The 21,027-nt window shown below is 38.0% G+C and overlaps 1 protein-coding gene across 2 annotated transcripts in view; it reads right to left on the bottom strand.

Moving 5' to 3' along the window:
* Positions 1 to 21,027, bottom strand: part of lingo1a (leucine rich repeat and Ig domain containing 1a) — a 217,382-nt gene that overhangs the window by 76,150 nt on the left and 120,205 nt on the right. The window lies entirely within an intron of this gene.

The following is a 21,027-nucleotide window of genomic DNA, read 5'->3' as shown; positions in this document are numbered from 1 at the left end:
TGTGTGTGTGTGTGTGTGATACTACCTGTGTGTGTGTGTGTGTGTATGTATGTGAAACTACCTGTGTGTGTATGTGTGAGACTACCTGTGTGTGTGTGTGTGTGTGTGTATGTGTGAGACTACCTGTGTTTATGTGTGTGTGACTATCTGTGTGTGTGTGTGTGTGTCAGACTATCTGTGCGTGTGTGTGTGTATGTGTGTGTGTGTCAGACTACCTGTGCGTGTGTGTGTGTATGTGTGAGACTACCTGTGTTTATGTGTGTGTGACTATCTGTGTGTGTGTGTGTCAGACTACCTGTGTGTGTGTGTGTGTGTGTGTGTGAGACTACCTGTGTTTATGTGTGTGTGACTATCTCTGTGTGTGTGTGTGTGTCAGACTACCTGTGTTTATGTGTGTGTGACTATCTCTGTGTGTGTGTGTGTGTGTGTGTGTCAGACTACCTGTGTGTGTGTGTGTGTGTGTGTGTGTGTGTGTATGCGTGACTACCTGTGTGTGTGTGTGTGTGTGTGTGTGAGACTACCTGTGTGTGTGTGTGTGTGTGTGTGTTACAGAGTGCATTAGGATCCTTTTTAACTGTTTCAGTGAGGAAACTAGATGCTGAAAAGGCTGCTGGGAGTTACAGTGAGTGACTGAGGGGTCAGAGGTCAAAGAGGGATCTGATTGGGTTTCGTCTGGTAATTATATCGAGCTGAACTTCCTCCATCCTGACCCGCCTTTTCCCCGAGTTTCTCCTAAAATCATTTCCCTGCCGTTCAGAGGCCGATGCCAGAAAAACATAAGATATTTTCTTAAATGTTCTCCTTCCCCACATGAAGACAGCTGTGAGCTCCTCAGTGTCTCTGACTGATTTGAATTATGACCAGGACTTCAGGAAAGTCTTTAAAAAAAATGAAGCAAGGGAAAAAGTTTAAAGTTTAGCTGCTGGCAGGATCTGCTGGCTGCAGATAAGCAGTTATAGCATGAAGGGAAACAACATGACGAACCAAAAAAACAAGAAAAGGACTAAAATGTGGCTGGTGTTGTCCGTTTAACGTCTGCTAGCAGCCGCTTGTTCAACTGTTGGTGTAAACGATCCCGTTTGAGCTGACTGGAGCTTTTTCTTTATTCATGTTGTGTAATTGGGATCAAGATCTTTCTTTGCAGCGGAAAAAAAAAAAAGAAAAACAAACACAAAGTGGTAGAATGTTTGCCAAAATGCATCATGTGAGTAAGGACAGTAGTATATATATATATATATATACATATACATGGTGGGTCTGATTTTTAGAGAAAGAAATCACAAATTTATGAGATTAAAAGTGGCAAATCTATAGGAAAAATGTGCAGATCCATGACCAAAAAGTGGCAAATCTAGGAAAAAAAAGTTGCAGATTTATGACAAAAAAGTGGCAAATCCACGGGAAAAAAGTAGCAGATTTATGAAGTTAAAGTTGCAGATTTATGACAAAAAAGTGACAAATCTAGGAGAAAAAAGTTGCAGATTTATAAAGTTAAAGTGGCAAACCTACGGGAAACAAATTGCAGATTTCTGACAAAAAAGTGGCAAATCTAGTAGAAAAAAAGTTGCAAATTCATGAAAAAAAGTGGCAAATCTACAGGAAAAAAATTGCAGATTTATTAAGTTAAAGTGGCAAATCGAGGAGAAAAAAAAGTAGCAAATTCATGACAAAAAAGTGGCAAATCCACGGGAAAAAATTGGAGATTTATGACAAAAAAGTGTCAAATCTATGGGAAAAAAGTTGCAGATTTATGAAGTTAAAGTGGCAAATCTAGGAGAAAAAAAAGTTGTAAATTCATAACAAAAAAGTGGCAAATCCACGGGAAAAAATTGCAGATTTATGACAAAAAAGTGGCAAATCTATGGGAAAAAATTGGCAGGTTTATGACAAAAAATGTGGCAAATCCACTGGAAAAAATTGCAGATTCATGACAAAAAAGTGTCAAATCTAGGAGAAAAAGTTGCAGATTTATGACAAAAAAGTGGCAAATCTACTATACTATCTATCTATATACTGTGTGGTGCAGACTCAGATTCAAGAGTTGGCTCCAATCAGTCACAAACAGGAACAGAACATGCAGGAATAAAAGAAGAGGAGTGAATGTAAAGCTGAGGCAGACAGCAGTGGATGCAGAGCAGAAAGAGAGAGAGGAGGGAGATGTTGCATTTAGTTGTCTTGTTTATCTGAGTTGACTTTGTGTGACATGTACTTTGTGCTCTGTGGTTTATTGATGCTCGAGGTAAAATTAGGTGTGCTTGTTCTTTGGAGTCTTTTTAGCAGCAACATAACAAATTCATGCAAACGTCTTTGCATTCAGAAGAAAAACATGAAGCATAAAAGTTACTCACCCCCCAGAGAAACGCTGCAAAATGCACCGGCTGTATGTTTAAGAACATGAATACATTTTGCAGTACATTTCGGCGTTCCGAGTGTAGCGGTTCTTTAAGATTACTGCCACTTTTTCACATGATTGTCGATGCATGGAATAGAGTGTGTGACATTAAGTGCACGGCTCTCCTGTGAGTTTATTCTACAGTAATAGTTCTACATGCTGTCAAATATTAAAGCCTCTCACACGGGAGGACAGAGAACATATTAACTGTTTCCTGCCCCACAAGAGCTATTAATAAAATAGCAGGTAACCTTTCCTGCACAAAGAGACCCCCCGCGGTGCTGCACTTCATTTATAGAGTTACCGTTGACACTGATGAGTGGAAACTATGATTGAATGTTAATTACATGGTGCGGCGGAGGGCGGGGCGGGGGAGGGGAGCTGTGTAACTAGTCAACTATTTCTGTTCCAACACCTGTGATACTCAGACTCACTGCTCGCTGCAGAAAACAGGTCATACTTCACACACACGACACACAAACTCTCCATCAGGCAGCAGCACACAGCTCCCATGGCATGCATTATGAATCAGAGACTAGAGGGGACATTATTTTGCGATGCATTTAAGAAGAATGCTACAAAAACATTTGTCAAAGTCAGTCATGTGCCAGATATTGTGCACAATGCTACATGCATCTATAAAAGCAAGAAGTGTCTGTGTGTTTGTGTAGTGGAAATTTTTCTGCAGCTGATGAAGAATGAAATAGAAAGAGCAGGGGTCACAAACTCAAATCACCTCGGGGCCTCTGGAGGCAGGATCAAAATGACCAAGAAAAGACAAAAAATAAAATAAAAAAAAGACAAAAAATGACAGAAAAAGACACAAAATTACTAAAAAAAGACATAAAATGACCGAGAAAAAACTAAATTACTTAAAAAAGACACAACATGACACAAAAAATACACAAAATTACTAAAAAAGGACACAAACTTATTTAAAAAAGGTACAAAATTATTTAAAAAAGACACAACATTACAAAAAAAGACACAGAATTACCAAAAAAAGTAATTAAAGGGACCTTCCACACATGTCTACATTTCACTTTACAGTAAAAAACCTTTTACATGAATCATGGTTTTATTGACAATAACCAAAATCATTATCAATAAAACCATGTTAAATGTCTAGATATCAGCTCTTAAATTAAACTCTTATCAGATATTTTTGTTGTTATCATTATATTTGTCCAAACAAATGAACCTTTAGTTGAACCAGACATTAAAATGAACAAGAAACTGAAGAAAACAAGGATGGTCTAATCATTTTTTACATGACTGTATTTTTGGTAATTTTATGTCTTTTTAGTCATTTTTACATCTATTTTTGGTCATTTTGTGTCTTTTTTACATCTATTTTTGGTCATTTTGTGTCTTTTTTACATCTATTTTTGGTCATTTTGTGTCTTTTTTTTATCATTTTTACATTTACATGGAAACATTCCTGATAATAACCAAAATCAAGATATTTAAGAAAACAGGGGGGGTCTAATATTTTTTTCCATGACCGTATTTTTGGTAATTTTGTGTCTTTTTAGTCATTTTATACATCTATTTTTGGTAATTTTGTGTCTTTTTTTAGACATTTTGTGTCTTTTTTTAGTCATTTTTACATCTATTTATATTAATTTTGTGTCTTTTTTTAGTCATTTTTACATCTATTTTTGGTTATTTTGTGTCTTTTTTTGATCATTTTTACATTAACATGGAAACATTCCTGATAATAACCAAAATCAAGATATTTAAGAAAACAAGGATGGTTTCATTTTTTTTCCATGACTGTATTTTTGGTAATTTTGTTTCTTTTTAGTCATTTTTACATCTATTTCTGGTAATTTTGTGTCTTTTTTTGATCATTCAACATTCCCGATAATAACCAAAATCAAGCTATTTAAACAAAACAAGGATGGTCTCATTTTTTTTCCACGATTGCATCTGCAATGAAATGTTGAATCAATAAGGTTTTTCAGACTGTATGTCTGTGTGTCTGTGTTCATTTTGTGAATCCAGTGAATATAAAAGGTTTGTGTTAATAAATCCGTGTTTGGTTCAGTCCAATAACTCAGAGTCGATCAGTCGGGGAGCAAAACAAGCTGCAGCACCTGAACTTCCCCCAACAGCACCGAAACAAATCAGCCGCTCCTATCACTCCATTTATATTCAAATCCTCCAAGTCCTGTATGTACGATGCAAAACCAGGTCTCCCAACAAACAGGAACCATAATCGCTCCTCGGTAATGGCTTTTCTCCCAGCGCTCCCTGCTCCACTCTAACTCTGGAGACTTGACTCAGCACTAATCTGCTGGCAACACATTCCCTTTCTCTCTCTCACGGGAAGGAAACAAATATTTACAAATGCCATCGCCCAAAATGATGCAGACGTGTCATAACTCAACCTCATTTGGACAATCTGGGAAATATGATCGACTAAGAGGGTTAGGGCCTTTCAATTTCAGACGTTTTGACCTTTAATTACACCGCCTCATCAGACCAATTAGTGTAAATACCAAAACAGTGTGCCAATATTTATCATGCGAGCAGCTTCATCAGATCAGAGACTTCATGTTCTGGCTACAGACTGCACCCGTTTATTCTCACAATATCAACATGTTTCATCTTTCACGTGTCGTGTCTTCTGATGTTGGACGTGTTGTGTCTCATTTTTTATGCTTTTTTTTTTTTCAACCATTTTTGTGTTTAATGTTTTTTTGTATTTCTGTGTGTTTTATGTGTTTTTTTTGTATTTTTTTTTTTGGGGGGGGGGGGGGGGGGTGCAGTTTGTTTTTTTGTGTTTTTTTATGTGATTTTTAATTATTTTGTGTGTTTTTATGTGTATATTTTGTGTTTTTTATGTTTTTGTAATTTTTAGAGACAGTCTTCTGTTGGACATGTTGTGTCTTCTACTGTTGGACGTGTTGTGTCTCCTGCTGTTGGACGTGTAGTGTCTCTTGCTGTTGGACGTGTTGTGTCTCCTGCTGTTGGACGTGTAGTGTCTCTTGCTGTTGGACGTGTTGTGTCTTCTACTGTTGGACGTGTTGTGTCTCCTGTTGTTGGACGTGTTGTGTCTCCTGCTGTTGGACGTGTTGTGTCTTCTGTTGGACGTGTTGTGTCTTCTACTGTTGGACGTGTTGTGTCTCCTGTTGGACGTGTTGTGTCTCCAGTTGGACGTGTTGTGTCTTCTACTGTTGGACGTGTTGTGTCTCCTGCTGTTGGACATGTTGAGGTTTAGAGATGGTCTTCTACTTTTGGACGTGTTGAGGTTTAGAGATGGTCTTCTACTTTTGGACGTGTTGTGTCTCCTGTTGGACGTGTTGTGTCTCCTGCTGTTGGACGTGTTGTGTCTCCATCTGTTAGACGTGTTGTGTCTCCTGTTGTTGGATTTGTCATGTCTTCTGCTGTTGGACATGTCATGTCTCCAGTTGGACGTTATGTGTCTCCTGCTGTTGGACGTGTCATGTTTCAGAGACAGTCTCCTTCAGACTTGGTTTGTTCTCTGAGTTCCTGTTGAACCAGTCTCTGTCCTCTGTGTCCTCTGTGTCCTCTGTCCTCTGTGTCCTCTGTCCTCATCGAGGCTCTCTGGATATTTCCCCTGTAAACTCCACTAACTCTCATCTTCCTATGTTTTGTCCAGATTGGAGGACACAGATGAAGCAGCTCGGGCCGATGGATCGATGGTGGTCACCTGCTTCCTGGGGACAGAAAGTGAGTCTGAGTGATAACTCTGAGACGAGACTCTCAGCGGTCCTCCGTTTTCATTTGATGGCTGGAGTCAAAGAGGGACTTGACGCAGCCTTGGCAGGAATCTCAGAATTAAAGGTGAGGCGGGCCACCGCAAGTATCCTACTGATAGCCGAGCCAATAAACAGTGGCTGCTCCCAGCTGGAGAGCAGCCAATGCCACAGGGAAGCAGCAGGATTAAAAGGTCTCCTGAACGATTGATAGGGCAAGGTGGGCTCAGCAAAGTGTGTACAATGACACATGCTGTGTCAGCCTGTATTAACAGTGCTGTGTAATGTTTTCCAGCTGAAAACACCATTATTATTGCTTCACGGGGCCATTCCTTCAATAAAATGCATTGAAAAATAAAGTCTTTCATCGTGTTTACAACCCTCCAAAGAAACAAATTTTTGCTGCGAGTAATCAAACGACCACCTGACTGTGTTTGGGACAAAAGAGAGCGGCTCGATGCTGTTTGTGTCCATTAAAGGACAAAATACAGTTTATTCTCATGCTGTTGGACGTGTCTCCTGTTGGACTTTTTGTGTCTCCTGTTGGACATGTTGTGTCTCCTGCTGTTGGACATGTTGAGTCTCCTGTTGGACGTGTTGTGACTCCTGTTGGACGTGTTGTGTCTCCTGCTGTTGGACGTGTTGTGTCTCCTGTTGGACATGTTGTGTCTCCTGTTGGACGTGTTGTGTCTCCTGCTGTTGGACGTGTTGTGTCTTCTGCTGTTGGACGTGTTGTGTCTCCTGCTGTTGGACATGTTGTGTCTTTTACGGTTGGACGTGTTGTGTCTCCTGCTGTTGGACATGTTGTGTCTTCTACTGTTGGACGTGTTGTGTCTCCTGCTGTTGGACATGTTGTGTTTTCTACTGTTGGACGTGTTGTGTCTCCTGTTGGAAGTGTTGTGTCTACTGTTGGACATGTTGTGTCTTCTACGGTTGGACGTGTTGTGTCTCCTGCTATTGGACATGTTGTGTCTTCTACTGTTGGACGTGTTGTGTCTCCTGTTGGAAGTGTTGTGTCTACTGTTGGACGTGTTGTGTCTACTGTTGGACGTGTTGTGTCTACTGTTGGACATGTTGTGTCTTCTACTGTTGGACATGTTGTGTCTCCTGTTGTACGTGTTGTGTTTACTGTTGGACGTGTTGTGTCTCTTGTTGGACGTATCATGTCTCCTGTTGGACGTGTTGTGTCTCCTGCTGTTGGACGTGTTGTGTCTCTTGTTGGACGTGTTGTGTTTTCTACTGTTGGACGTGTTGTGTCTCCTGTTGGAAGTGTTGTGTCTACTGTTGGACATGTTGTGTCTTCTACGGTTGGACGTGTTGTGTCTCCTGCTGTTGGACATGTTGTGTCTTCTACTGTTGGACGTGTTGTGTCTCCTGTTGGAAGTGTTGTGTCTACTGTTGGACGTGTTGTGTCTACTGTTGGACGTGTTGTGTCTACTGTTGGACATGTTGTGTCTTCTACTGTTGTACATGTTGTGTCTCCTGTTGTACGTGTTGTGTTTACTGTTGGACGTGTTGTGTCTCCTGTTGGACGTGTTGTGTCTCTTGTTGGACGTATCATGTCTCCTGTTGGACGTGTTGTGTCTCCTGCTGTTGGACGTGTTGTGTCTCTTGTTGGACGTGTTGTGTCTCTTGTTGGACGTGTTGTGTCTCCTGTTGGACGTGTTGTGTCTCCTGCTGTTGGACGTGTTGTGTCTCCTGTTGGACGTGTTGTGTCTCCTGTTGTTGGACGTGTTGTGTCTCCTGCTGTTGGACGTGTTGTGTCTCCTGTTGGACGTGTTGTGTCTACTGTTGGACGTGTTGTGTCTACTGTTGGACATGTTGTGTCTTCTACTGTTGGACATGTTGTGTCTCCTGTTGTACGTGTTGTCTTTACTGTTGGACGTGTTGTGTCTCTTGTTGGACGTATCATGTCTCCTGTTGGACGTGTTGTGTCTCCTGCTGTTGGACGTGTTGTGTCTCTTGTTGGACGTGTTGTGTTTTCTACTGTTGGACGTGTTGTGTCTCCTGTTGGAAGTGTTGTGTCTACTGTTGGACATGTTGTGTCTTCTACGGTTGGACGTGTTGTGTCTCCTGCTGTTGGACATGTTGTGTCTTCTACTGTTGGACGTGTTGTGTCTCCTGTTGGAAGTGTTGTGTCTACTGTTGGACGTGTTGTGTCTACTGTTGGACGTGTTGTGTCTACTGTTGGACATGTTGTGTCTTCTACTGTTGTACATGTTGTGTCTCCTGTTGTACGTGTTGTGTTTACTGTTGGACGTGTTGTGTCTCCTGTTGGACGTGTTGTGTCTCTTGTTGGACGTATCATGTCTCCTGTTGGACGTGTTGTGTCTCCTGCTGTTGGACGTGTTGTGTCTCTTGTTGGACGTGTTGTGTCTCTTGTTGGACGTGTTGTGTCTCCTGTTGGACGTGTTGTGTCTCCTGCTGTTGGACGTGTTGTGTCTCCTGTTGGACGTGTTGTGTCTCTTGTTGGACGTATCATGTCTCCTGTTGGACGTGTTGTGTCTCCTGTTGTTGGACGTGTTGTGTCTCCTGCTGTTGGACGTGTTGTGTCTCCTGTTGGACGTGTTGTGTCTCCTGCTGTTGGACGTGTTGTGTCTCTTGTTGGACGTGTTGTGTCTCTTGTTGGACATGTTGTGTCTCTTGTTGGACGTGTTGTGTCTCCTGTTGGACGTGTTGTGTTTCCTGCTGTTGGACGTATTGAGGTTTAGAGGTGGTCTTCTACTGTTGGACATGTTGTGTCTTTTGCGTCTTCTGCTGTTGGATGCATCGTGTCTCCTGTTGGACTTTTTGTGTCTCAGCTGTTGAGCGTGTTGAGAAGTGTTCCAGAAGTTTCCATGTCCAATTTAATGCATCAACTCTTTTTCAGCAAAGGTAAAAAAACACCTTGACCAAGTGTAGAAACATGATTTTCCTGTTTTTGCAGAGACTTTTCAAATTTTGCATTGTGCATTCAGCATTTTTAATCAATTTATTTTTCAATCATTGTTTTGTTTGTTTATTTGTGTGTTTTTATGTATGTTTTTGTTTGTTTTTTTGTGTGATTTTAAATTATTTTTGTGTTTTTTTATGTGTATATTTTGAGTTTTTTTTTATGTTTTTGTAATTTTTTGTGTGTTTTTTTCATAATGTTTTTTTGTGTTTTTGTGTTTTTTTGTGTGTATTTTTTATGTTCAAAATATTCATCCAGTAAGTCAAAATGAAAAATACTAATCAGGTCATACAGGTGAGGTTGTGAGATGGTGATGAAAAGAATAATATCAAAATGGCACAATAAACAATTTTTAAGTGGTTTATATACAGACAGAATGAAAAAAGGGGTCAAAAACCAACAAAATAGCCTCAAACTCCAAAGGGTTAATGAACAGGTGTACCTAATAAAGTGGCCTGTTAGTTTATAATTGACTAACAGATGCTATTAAAGCATGAAGCTGCTTTGAAAAGACCTTCAGAAACACTGATGACATATATTTAGACCGGAGACAGGTGGAGACAGGTGGGGACAGGTGGGGACACCGTCACTGTGTCTGTCTGCAGAGACTCTGATCCCCTTTAAACTAAAGAGGTGTTGGTCCTCGCTCAGACACACACACCTCACAACCTCCTGCGTCTTTTTGTTGTTGCTAGGCAACCACAGAATAACCTGTCCACCCACCCACCCTCGCCTCTGTTATTTTTACTGTCAGTAAAGCGACAGAAATGTACCTTTTATGTTCTCTACAGAGCATCAATGTGGCCAGGTGGAGGGGACGGAGGCTGGAACCACAGGAGCCCTGCTCATCAAAACTTAACAAACACTTTCTCCTCTCGGTCTGACTGGACGATGGAATAAAAGACAAATAATGACAGCTGCTGAAGAGTGTTTGTGTCCCAGTGAAACCAGTAGTTGACCTGCATTCCAGCGTCCACTGGTTCAGTTTGGAAGTTCTCGTTTCTAAGCCCAACCTTCTTCTTTAACCTTAACTTTAGTCGGTAAATGAACCCTCAAATACGAACCACAGCACCGTTTGGAACAATAGAAACTAGAGCTGCACGATGATAATCACAATTATTCAAGTTAGGGAAAACATCTGTATTTTTATTGCACTAATTTTTAAAAAGCGGCACTAAATTACCCAAAAAGACATAAAATGCATGAAAAAGACACAAAATTACCAAAAAGTCAAACAAAGCTGTAAATGGACCAAAAGAAGACACAAAATTACCAAGAAAAGACAGAAATTTACCAAAAACAGGCACTAAATAACCAAAAAAGACACAACTTGACCATGAAATAATTTCAAAATAAAGACACAAAATTAACAAAAAAAAGGACAGAAATGTACCAAAAAGCATAACTTAATAACCAAAAAAACAAACACAAAATGGATTTAAAAATGTCACACAATTACCATAAAATAATTCCAAATTATAATACAAACAATAGGAACAGTTTTTATAACAAGTTTTATGACAAAAGGAACACTGTACTGCTACAGAGCTAACTGTTAGCCTGTTAGCAATTTGCAGACTGGACGCTAAGGGGTTAACATCCCCTCCGGCTCTGCAGCTGGGAGAGACTGCTGCAGGAGGACTGTGCTGATTTGACTCATTCTTAACAAGCCCCAGCGGTAATTTTATGTCTTTAATTTGGAATTATTTATTATAATTTTTTTTTTTTTCATCCATTTTATGTCTTTTTTGGTCATTTAGTGCCGCTTTTTGGGAATTTTGTGTTTTTTTTGTTCATTTACAGCTTTTATTTGTCTTTTTGGTCATTTTGTGTATTTTTTGTTAATTTTACAAAAATTTTTTTGCCTTTTTGGTCATTTTGTATCTTTAACTTGGAGTTATTTTATGGTCATTTTGTGTCTTTTTTGGTTATCTAGCGCCGTTTTTTTTTTTTTTTTGAGTACATTTCTGTCTTTTTTTGGTAATTGTGTGTGTCTTTTGGTCCATTTTACAGCTTTTTTTTGTCTTTTTGGTCATTTTGTGTATTTTTAAAAAAATTTTTTGGTCATTTAACGTCACCTGGTGAAAGTCCTCCTCCAGACGGAGACGTGATGAGGCGTTGTAGGGACGACACATGGGGCCGTTCGTTTGTTGTGGGAGGACAGTCTCAAAGGTAAATACAAGTTTTAATAAGAGCTATGGAGGCGTTTTTTAAAGGGGAGGACACTATTTTTGAAAGCCACCAGCAGAAACTGACACACGTACTCAAAACTGAACTGCCAGTTTTGATGCTTGGAGACCTAAAACATCAGCCCAGGCTGGTTAAAGGGCCCCGGTCTGCTGGGGGAATTATATTTAGTTTTGTTCATTGATAAAACTATTTATGGTGCATGATTCATTCTGTTTCCAATAATAAACTCTCACAGGTTTTGTTATATATATATTGTAAAAGTTTCTTAGTTTGAGGTTCAGGTTCGTGCCATTTATCTTTTTCACGACTGAATACATTCCAGTTTTTGCATGAATTAGTCTGAAAGTGCTGCTGGGCTCCAATCAAAAGAAGACCTTGTGCCTTTTATTATTAATAAATGTATTTACCACGTATCAACAATGCTTTGCCTCAGCTGTCGTGACATACTTCAACGGCCTCGAGAGAAGGGCAGCAGAATGAGAGGCGGTATGTTTTTCAGTCTGAAGTAGTTAGTCCGGTCCTGCTGTGTGCAGTTTACTGCTAACAAAGTGAAGGTATAAATAGCAGAGAGGAGGAGTGGACGGACATTTGTTTCAAAGGCGCTAGATAACCAAAAAAGACACGAAATTAACAAAAACGACATAAAATGACCCAAAAAAAGACACAAATGCATCAAAAAAAGACACAAAATGACCAAAACGACATAAAATGACCAAAAAAAAACTCAAAATAAGAAAAAAATAAACCCAAAAGACACAAAATTACCAAAAAGACAAACAAAACTGTAAATGGACCAAAAACAACACAAAACTACCCAAAAAAGACAGACATTTACCAAAGAATGGTACTAAATAACCAAAATTACCATTAAAAAATATTTGCAAGTTAAAGTCACAAAATGACCAAAAAGACAAAAAAATTGTCAAATAAACAAAAAAGACACAAGATGACCAAAAAGTGGCACTAAATGACCATTAAAGATATAAATGGATAAAAAAAGACACAAAATGACAATAAATAATTCCAAATTAAAGACACAAAAAAAATACAGAAATTTACTTTTTTCTTTATTGGTTATTTAGTGAAATGTTTTTGGTAAATTTCTGTCTTTTTTTTGGGGGGGGGGGGGGGGGGGGGGTTACAGCTTTGTTTGACTTTTTGGTAATTTTGTGTGTTTACTGTGGAATTATTTTGTGTCTTTTTTTTAATCAATTTTATTTCCTTTTTGGTCATTTAGTGCCACTTTTTGGTAATTTCTGCTGACCCGCACCTCCGCTAAGGAGAAGCCGTCCTGCAGCCCGACTGAAATATAAACACACATGAATCAGCTGTTTCTCTCTGTAACCTGCACTAACTAATGTGTCACATCGGAGGAAAATAGCGTTGATTGTGAAACAACCATTGACTTCCTGTGGAGGATTTGTGGGTTGTTATGGCTCCTCCTCCATGGTGGAGGTAGGAGGGTCAGTAGGCAGAGGAGAAGATCTGCTCCAGGACAAAGTTGGAGCCAGGGGAGCTTTAATGAAGAAGGGATCATTGGAAAAGAGTGAAGGTCAATGGATGAGTTAGAGAAGAGATGCATCAAGGTGATGGCAGAGCTTCTAATCTGTCCTCCAGCCGTGATTACTGCAGCTCGCTGGCTTCAACAAGGTGAAAGCAGTGTTAGATAATGGCGCTATCAGGGGACTCTCATTAGAACCCTTGAGACTTCAAACAGGGTTCCTTACAGAAGCAATTATGCAGCGTGTTTGTCTCGGAGCCTTTTCATGCCACAACAATGTGTCAATAACGTTAAAAGTGGAGCTGAGGAGGACTCAGGGGGCTGATGATGTCACTGCAAGGTCACAGTGAGCCCTTCCTGCAGAGCAGAAGGCCACTTCTCATAGGAATGAATGTGTTCCGCTCCATCTGGGCACATTAATTACAGGCTCGCCTTTAAGATTGACGCAGCCGTTAAAAGCTTCAGAGACGCTCAGCGTGCAGCCACATTCTCCTGGATGAATATCAGCAGCCTGGTGACGTGTCCGGCCCTTTAAAAGCCTGAAAACACTCCGACATGTACCACACACACACACACACAGTTTCTGATTCCCACTGATTCACATCACAGCTGTCTCGCCAAGACACAAAATGACCAAAAATAAATAAATAACCAAAAAATGACACAAAAATGACCAAAAAAGACGGAATAATTACCAAAAAAAGACACAAAAATAAAAAAAGACAGAAAATGACCAAAAAGAGACAGAAAATACCAAGGAAATACATAAAATAACAAAAAAAAAAGGACGTAAAATGACCGAAAAAGACACAAAAATGACCAAAAAAAGAGACAAAATTACCAAAAGAGACACAAAATACCAAGGAAATATATAAAATTACAAAAGAAGAACGTAAAATGACCAAAAAAAGACACAAAAATGACAAAAAAAGACAAAAAATTACCAAGAGACACAAAAATACCAAGGAAATACATTAAATTACATCACAGCTGTTTACATGAGTCTTTATTCTGGGATTATTTTATGGTCTTTTTTTGTCTTTTTTTGGTTATTTAGTGTCACTTTTTGGTAATTTTGTGTCTTTTTTCTTCATTTTACATTTTTTTGTCTTTTTGGTCATTTTGTGTCTTCAACTTGGAATTATTTTATGGTAATTTTGTGACTTTTTTATCCATTTTGTGTGTTTTTGGTTATTTAGTGCCATTTTTGGTAAATTTCTGTCTTTTTCTGGTAATTTTGAATCTCTTTTGGTCCATATACAGCTTTGTTTGTCTTTTTTGATTATTTAGTGCCGCTTTTTGGTAATTGAGTCCAACCCTCCTACTGTCGCTATGGGGGAGCCATCATCACCTTCTGCACAAACAACAGCCCACAAATCCTCCACAGGAAGTCAATGGTTGGTTCACAATAAATGCTATTTTCCTCTGATGTGACACATTAGTTAGTGCAGGTTACAGCGCAGCAGGTTATCAGTCAAACACCTGCTTCATGTATGTTCATGTATGATTTCAGCTGTGTTTCTAGATTAGTTTCACAGCTAAAAGCAGCGGCGAGACTGAAGGCTAATTAAAGCCTTAAAGCGAACGTGATGAAGAATCTGATGTCAACGTGCTAATAAACAGTGCTAATTATTAAATGGTGGAAGTGAAGTAGTTAGGAGGACGACGTGACTACAGGAAGTGACATGGTTCAGTTAAAACCTGATACAGGAAGTTAAGAGATGTTTCAATCACATGCTGCACTTTTGCCTCGCACGGGGCACCAACACTGATCTGATGGGGGACAGTTAACGGCTTTAGTTTGTCTTTTATGACTTTGTTTAGGTCATTTTATGTATTTTTCGGAAATTTCAGGCCCATTTACAGCCTTGTTTGTCTTTTTGGTAATTTTGTGTCTTTATTTTGGAATTATTTTATGGTAATTTTGTGTCTTTTTATCCATTTTATGTCTTTTTTGGTCATTTAGCGCCGCTTTTTGGTAATTTTGTGTCTTTTGGGGTATTTTTTTTTCTTATTTTGGAGTTTTGGTCATTTCTTATACACCAAAGCAAGAAAAAAAAATACCCCAAAAGACACAAAATGACCAAAAAGCGGCACTAAATGACCAAAAAAGACACAAAATTACCATAAAACAATTCCAAGATAAAGACACAAAATGAAAAGGCGTCCCCACATAGGCGTCCCCACAAATACAGGCGTCTCTGTGCTGTGAGTCAGAGACGTGTCTCTAATGGACGTCCATGTGTGTGATGTGTGTCTCCTCCCTACTGGTTTTCCTGCTCAGACTCAGTGGAACCAGTAGCGGGAAACCTCGTCTCATTAAAGCGATGTGCTGCTGGCTGTTTCTGCCACGCTTAGCTGCCGGCAGACAGAATAATTGGCCGTATCAATTAAAGCTCTGCTTATTGTCTCAGCATCACTCTGAAACACTTCAGCTGCTCCGGCAGGAAAAGAACAGAGGACCTCCAACCTCCACCTGAGGAAAGCTACAACCAGATTATACAACAAATAAAGCTACAACGAGAGACTTTACAACAAATAAAGCTACAACCAGAGATTCTACAACAAATAAAGCTACAACCAGATTATACAACAAATAAAGCTACAACCAGAGACATTACAACAAATCATGTGCCAGTTTGTTTACTCTGAGTGAAGCTGAATCACAACAAGAAGAACACGAATCTGCAGCCTCCAAAAACAATTCATTCCACTTATTCAGAGACTTCTTCACAATATTCCCATTTTCTGAGACACTGAGTTTTGTGTTTTCATTATCTCTAAGCCAGAATCATCAAAATTTCAAGAAAAACAGGCTTGAAATATTTCACTCTATGTGTAATGAATCTGTATAATGTATGAGTTTCACTTTCTGAAATAACTGACAAAAAATATTTAACTTTTTCATGATATTCAAATTTTTTGAGATGTAACTGTAATCTATGAAATGACTGAGTGTAAATGGATTTATTGTCCTTTGCTACCAAGAAAAGACATAAAGTGACCATAAAAATACAAAAATGACGACACAAACTTACGAAAAAGAGACATAAAATTACCAAAAGAGTCACAAAATACAAAGGAAATACATAAAATGACCAAAAAAGACACAAAAATGACAAAAAAAGACACAAAATTACCAAAAATAGACATAAAATTACCATAAGAGTTCGGCTTGAAATATTCCACTCTGTGTAATGAATCTATGTAATATACGAGTTTCACTTTCTGACATAATTGACAGAAAATATTGAACTTTTTCATCATATTCTAGTTTTTTGAGACATACCTGTATGTATTAGAGGGTGATAGAGAGATATGAGAGGAATGAAAACATCATTTTTTAACTTCCAGTAGGAGATTTATACATTTGCCACTGGGGATAAAAAAAGAAGAAGCTATTTCTCCGTTCCTCCTTGTTCTCCTGCTGCAGACCTTGAAGATGATTGTTGTCTCTTTTATTCGCTGCAGAAAATGGAAACTGCTGCAAGACGCAATAAGCAAAACTCGCTCAGTTTCGGCTAAATATTTATCTTATTTGTTTGTCTTTCTCTGTGTGTGTGTGTGTGAGATTGTTTCTCCGATCATAAAACCATAAAATGATGGAACTAAAATAACTGTTGATCTTCACATGTTGGTGGTGAGACGAACACTTTGAAATTATTTCCAGTTCAAAGATTCATGTGTGAAATATGACGGTGTGACATGTGAAAATCCAATTATATCTGAGTGGTGTGAGTGTGTTTGATTATAAACCATAAATCTATACTTGCTGTGAAAAAACACATTTAACGCTAAAGTTTCAAATTAAAAACATTGAGAATAGATGGAAATTATTCCTCTTCATCTTCTTGTGTGACTTTCTTTTATCCATTTTATGGTTGTTTTTTTTTTGGTTATTAAATGCCATTTTTTGATGATTTTGTGTCTTTTTTTGGTCATATAGATGATGATGTTAAATCAATAGTTGAACTCCACTGAAATGACACAATATCACACTTTGACTTCCTCCACTGCTGAAATAAAACACTCAGCTGGTGATTTTCTGTTGTGGCTGCAGCCTGAAAATAACCTGAAAGGTCAAATGTTGTGCACATGAAACCAGTTTATGATGTTTTTTACAGGTCATGTGTTAGAGCGACGTGAACACAAGAGCTTTGAAGTCAACAAACATGCAGAAAGATCAATCAGCCAGGAGTAATCTGATTACATGTTCCAGATCAATGAGCCAATAAACTCTGGACTAAAAGGATCAACACTTTCAGTTTGAAATGACTCATAACTTTGTTGGTTTAAAAGTATTTTCACAAGATGAAGAGGAATAATTTCCATAAGTTCTCAATGTTTTTAATTTAACCTTGTTGGCAAACCAACAGTTGAAAAAGCGGCATTAAATGATCAAAAAAGACATAAAATGGATGAAATAAGACACAAAATAAGACAATAAATGATTCCAAATTAAAGACACAAAATTACTAAAAAGACAAACAAAGCTGTAAATGGACCAAAAAAGATACAAAATTACCAAAAAAATTTTTGCTCTTGGACTCACTTTATTGTAAGTGTAATGTATGTATTGTAATCATTTATTTGTGTTTTTTATGTGTTTTTTGTATAAAAAAAATAATAAAAAATTGTATTTTTATTATGTTTTTGGTGTGTTTTGAGTGTGTTTGTATCTGGGTTTTTTTTGTAATTTTGTGGGTTTTTGTTTTTCATGTTTTATATGTTTTATATGTGTTTTTTGTATTTTTATTATGTTTTTGGCGTGTTTTGAGTGTGTTTGTATGTGTTTTTTTGTAATTTTGTGGGGTTTTGTGTGGGTTTTTGGTTTGTTTTTCATGTTTTATGTGTTTTATGTGTTTTTTGTATTTTTTTATGTTTTTGTGTGTTTTTTTGTGTTCAAAATGAAAAAAATAATCAGGTTATGTAGGTGAGGTTGTCTTGAAAACAATGATACCAACACGTCATGGTGAAGATTTTTAAGTGGTTTATAAACAGGCAGAATGAAAAGGAGTCAAAAACTCACAAAATAGCCCCAAACAAAACAATATGTGATGCATTTTTTAACTGGTATATGTCTGGTATTTTAATACATCTTCAAATTAATACACAACACTTGCTTGTCAACAAATCGACACACACGCTATAAATCATAATAATAAGCAGCCTTCTGAACTCATTTTCTTAATGTTTTTGCTCTTGGATTAACTTGGATTCACAAGTTATGACTGTGCAGCAGACTCTCTCTCTGTCTCTGAGAGCTGCTCCTCCTCAGTTAAAACATCAATATTTGATGTCCAATCAGCTCTGCAGCATCACGGCCGGCCTGATGGAGCTCAGTGGAGTAATGTTGGGCGGAGAGGTGACGACCTTCATGCACGGATAGTTTGCAATCATTTTAAAAGCAACAATCTGGCCACAACAGCACACAGACAGACAGCAGATAAGACTAAAGCTACAACAGGAAGCTGCTGCTGCTGCTCAGCCTGCAGCACAACATCTGTCTGCAAACTCCAAACATAAATCAACAACTCAAAGTGTGTGACAGCTCTAATCAACTCAGCCCAGCTGACCTTTAACCCACGAAAGAGGAAAAACTTCTTCATGACGTCACGAGGTAGAAACGTTCAGCAGCATGTTTCCTGCTGGCAGCTGAACTCTAAAGTTTTGGCTTTTACACAAGTTTACATGTCACATTTAATGCATCAACTCTTTTTTAGCAAAGTTAACATGATTTTACTTTTTATTGCAGATATTTTTCTAATTTAGCTTTGTGCATTTAGCATTTGTAATGCAATATTTTGCTCGCTTTACTGTTTGTGGGTTACTGTTTTGGTTTTCATGTTTTATGTGTATTTTTTGTAACTTTAGTGTGTTTTTTGTATTTTTATTATGTTTTTGGTGTGTTTTGAGTGTGTTTGTATGTGTTTTATAGTAATTTTGTGGGTTTGTGGTTTGTTTTTCATGTTTTATGTGTGTTTTTTTTTAGTTTCTTTGTGTTTTTTATGTGTGTTTTTTGTATTTTTATTATGTTTTTGGTGTGTTTGTATGTGCTTTTTGTAATTTTGTTTGCTTTTGTGTGGGTTTTTGGTTTGTTTTTCATGTTTTATGTGTGTTTTTTGTATTTTTTTTGTGTTTTTTTGTGTTCAAAATGTTGATCCAGTAAGTCAAAATGAAAAAAATAATCAGGTCATATAGATGAGGTTATACTGAAAACAATGATACCAACACATCATGGTAAAGAAGTCCCAAAGAGACAAAATAGCCCCAAACTCCAAAGGGTTATGTAATGTGAATGCTTCTAAGGATTAAATCCCTGAACTTTGACCCTGTGACATAACAATAAACAGTCCCAGAACCAGAACCAGGACCAGGACCAGGACCAGGACCAGGACCAGGACCAGGACCGGGCCCCCCTGTCTTCCTCCCTGAGACTCTCTCCTCATTAGAAAAACTTGGACGTCCTGCTGTCACTCGTTCTGAGAAAGATCCTCATAAAATAATTACAGCAGCCGCTTCATATTGAAGATTAATGACTATTGAGTTTCCATCCAGTGGACCATTAAAGCACACATCACAAGCAATAGAAATTAATTCCCAATGACATTTTTATACACAATGAGGTCATTGTGACAAACACACATAAAGAGAAACATGATGTTTTTCTATTTATTGCTCCACTGAGTGTCAACAGCAGCTTTCCTCTATTAACCTTGTCAGCAGCTCAAACATGTTAACATTTACTTATTAATTCAGTAAAAACTCCTCGACTCGTGTTGTCTGTTGTTCAGTGTAAAGGAGACGTTATGTTAGTCACTTTTTTATCCATTTTATGGTTTTTTTTTGGTTGTTTAGTGCCATTTTTTGGTAATTTTGTCTTTTTAAAAAAATAATTTTTGTGTCTTTTTTGGTTATCTAATGCAAAGACGGATATTTACCAAAAAATGGCACTAAATAACCGAAAAAGACATAAAATGGTTTAAAAAAAAAGACACAAAATGACCATAAAATGATTCCAAATTAAAGACATAAAATTACCAAAAAGACAAAAAAAATTGTAAAATGAACAAAAAAGACACAAAATTACCAAAAAGCTGCACTAAATGACATAAATGGATCAAAAAAAGACACAAAATGGATAAAAAAAGACACAAAATGGATAAAAAAGACACAAAATGGATAAAAAAAGACACAAAATGGATAAAAAAAGACACAAAATGGATAAAAAAGACACAAAATTACCAAAAAGCGGCACTAAATGACATAAATGGATAAAAAAAAAGACACAAAATGACATAAAATGACCTAAAAAAACTCAAAATAAGAAAAAAAAATACCCCAAAAGACACAAAATTACCAAAAAGCGGCCACTTAAAATCTCCTTGACAACGGAATGGAAACCTGGCTAATAAAGTCACGAGTTATGCTCATTATCATGCTTATTATTATGATTTTGCAGCCTTTTTATGAACACAGCAGCACAGTAGAACCACCATCAGCCTTCAGGAACCCACATTATTATTATTAATATTATTATTACACATTATTTTGCATCATTATAGCGACTCGGTTGCTTGTTTTTCTTCCATATTTCAGCTGTTGAACTGTTGCAGCTTGTGCAGATTTTTCCTTTAATCTGGAGCTCGTCTGTCTGAGCTCTGAGAGCAAACTGCCGAACACAAACATACATTTCAAAGCGTTCCCTCGCTGCCACCTTCAGCTTCTGTGTGTGTGTGTGTGTGTGTGTGTGTGTAAATAGTATAGTTGTTGTGTACTCTGCCAGACAATAGTAGTAGAGCACTTATGTACCTCAAAGCTGCGCCCCGTAAATCCTTCTACATGATAGAAATATGGCCCCTGCATCCTTTGGAAAGCTGACCTTGGATTCTTGTTTTGCGTTTAGCAGCGAGGATTAGAGGAAATCTTCCTCAAACACACATTTTGCTCCGAGAGATCTGGGCCTGTTTTTGCCTCAGCTTTATTTCAAAAAAGGCAAAAAAAACAAGGCTACTTTTGAACTGCAATCTGTGGCTATTGACAGAAAGAGAAACGCTGCGTCTCTCTTATCGTGTCAGAAGTAGGTCGAGCTGAAAGGCAAACAAACTTACTGATATAGAAATAGAAGAAGAAGAAGAAAAGACTTTCTAAAAGTCAAGACAAACTCTTGGGCAACGTGACCTCCCCCCATAAATTAATGATCCTGTGTATCTGTGTGATGCTGCACGTTTACAGCGAGAAGCTCTGAACTCCACATGCACTCTGCTGCTGCTGCAACAAGGTAAAC

This window comes from Centropristis striata, chromosome 6 (assembly GCF_030273125.1).
Source record: "Centropristis striata isolate RG_2023a ecotype Rhode Island chromosome 6, C.striata_1.0, whole genome shotgun sequence".
NCBI lineage: Eukaryota > Metazoa > Chordata > Actinopteri > Perciformes > Serranidae > Centropristis > Centropristis striata.
The sequence above is the reverse complement of the archived record's forward strand: the minus strand, read 5'-3'. Positions and strand labels throughout refer to the sequence as shown.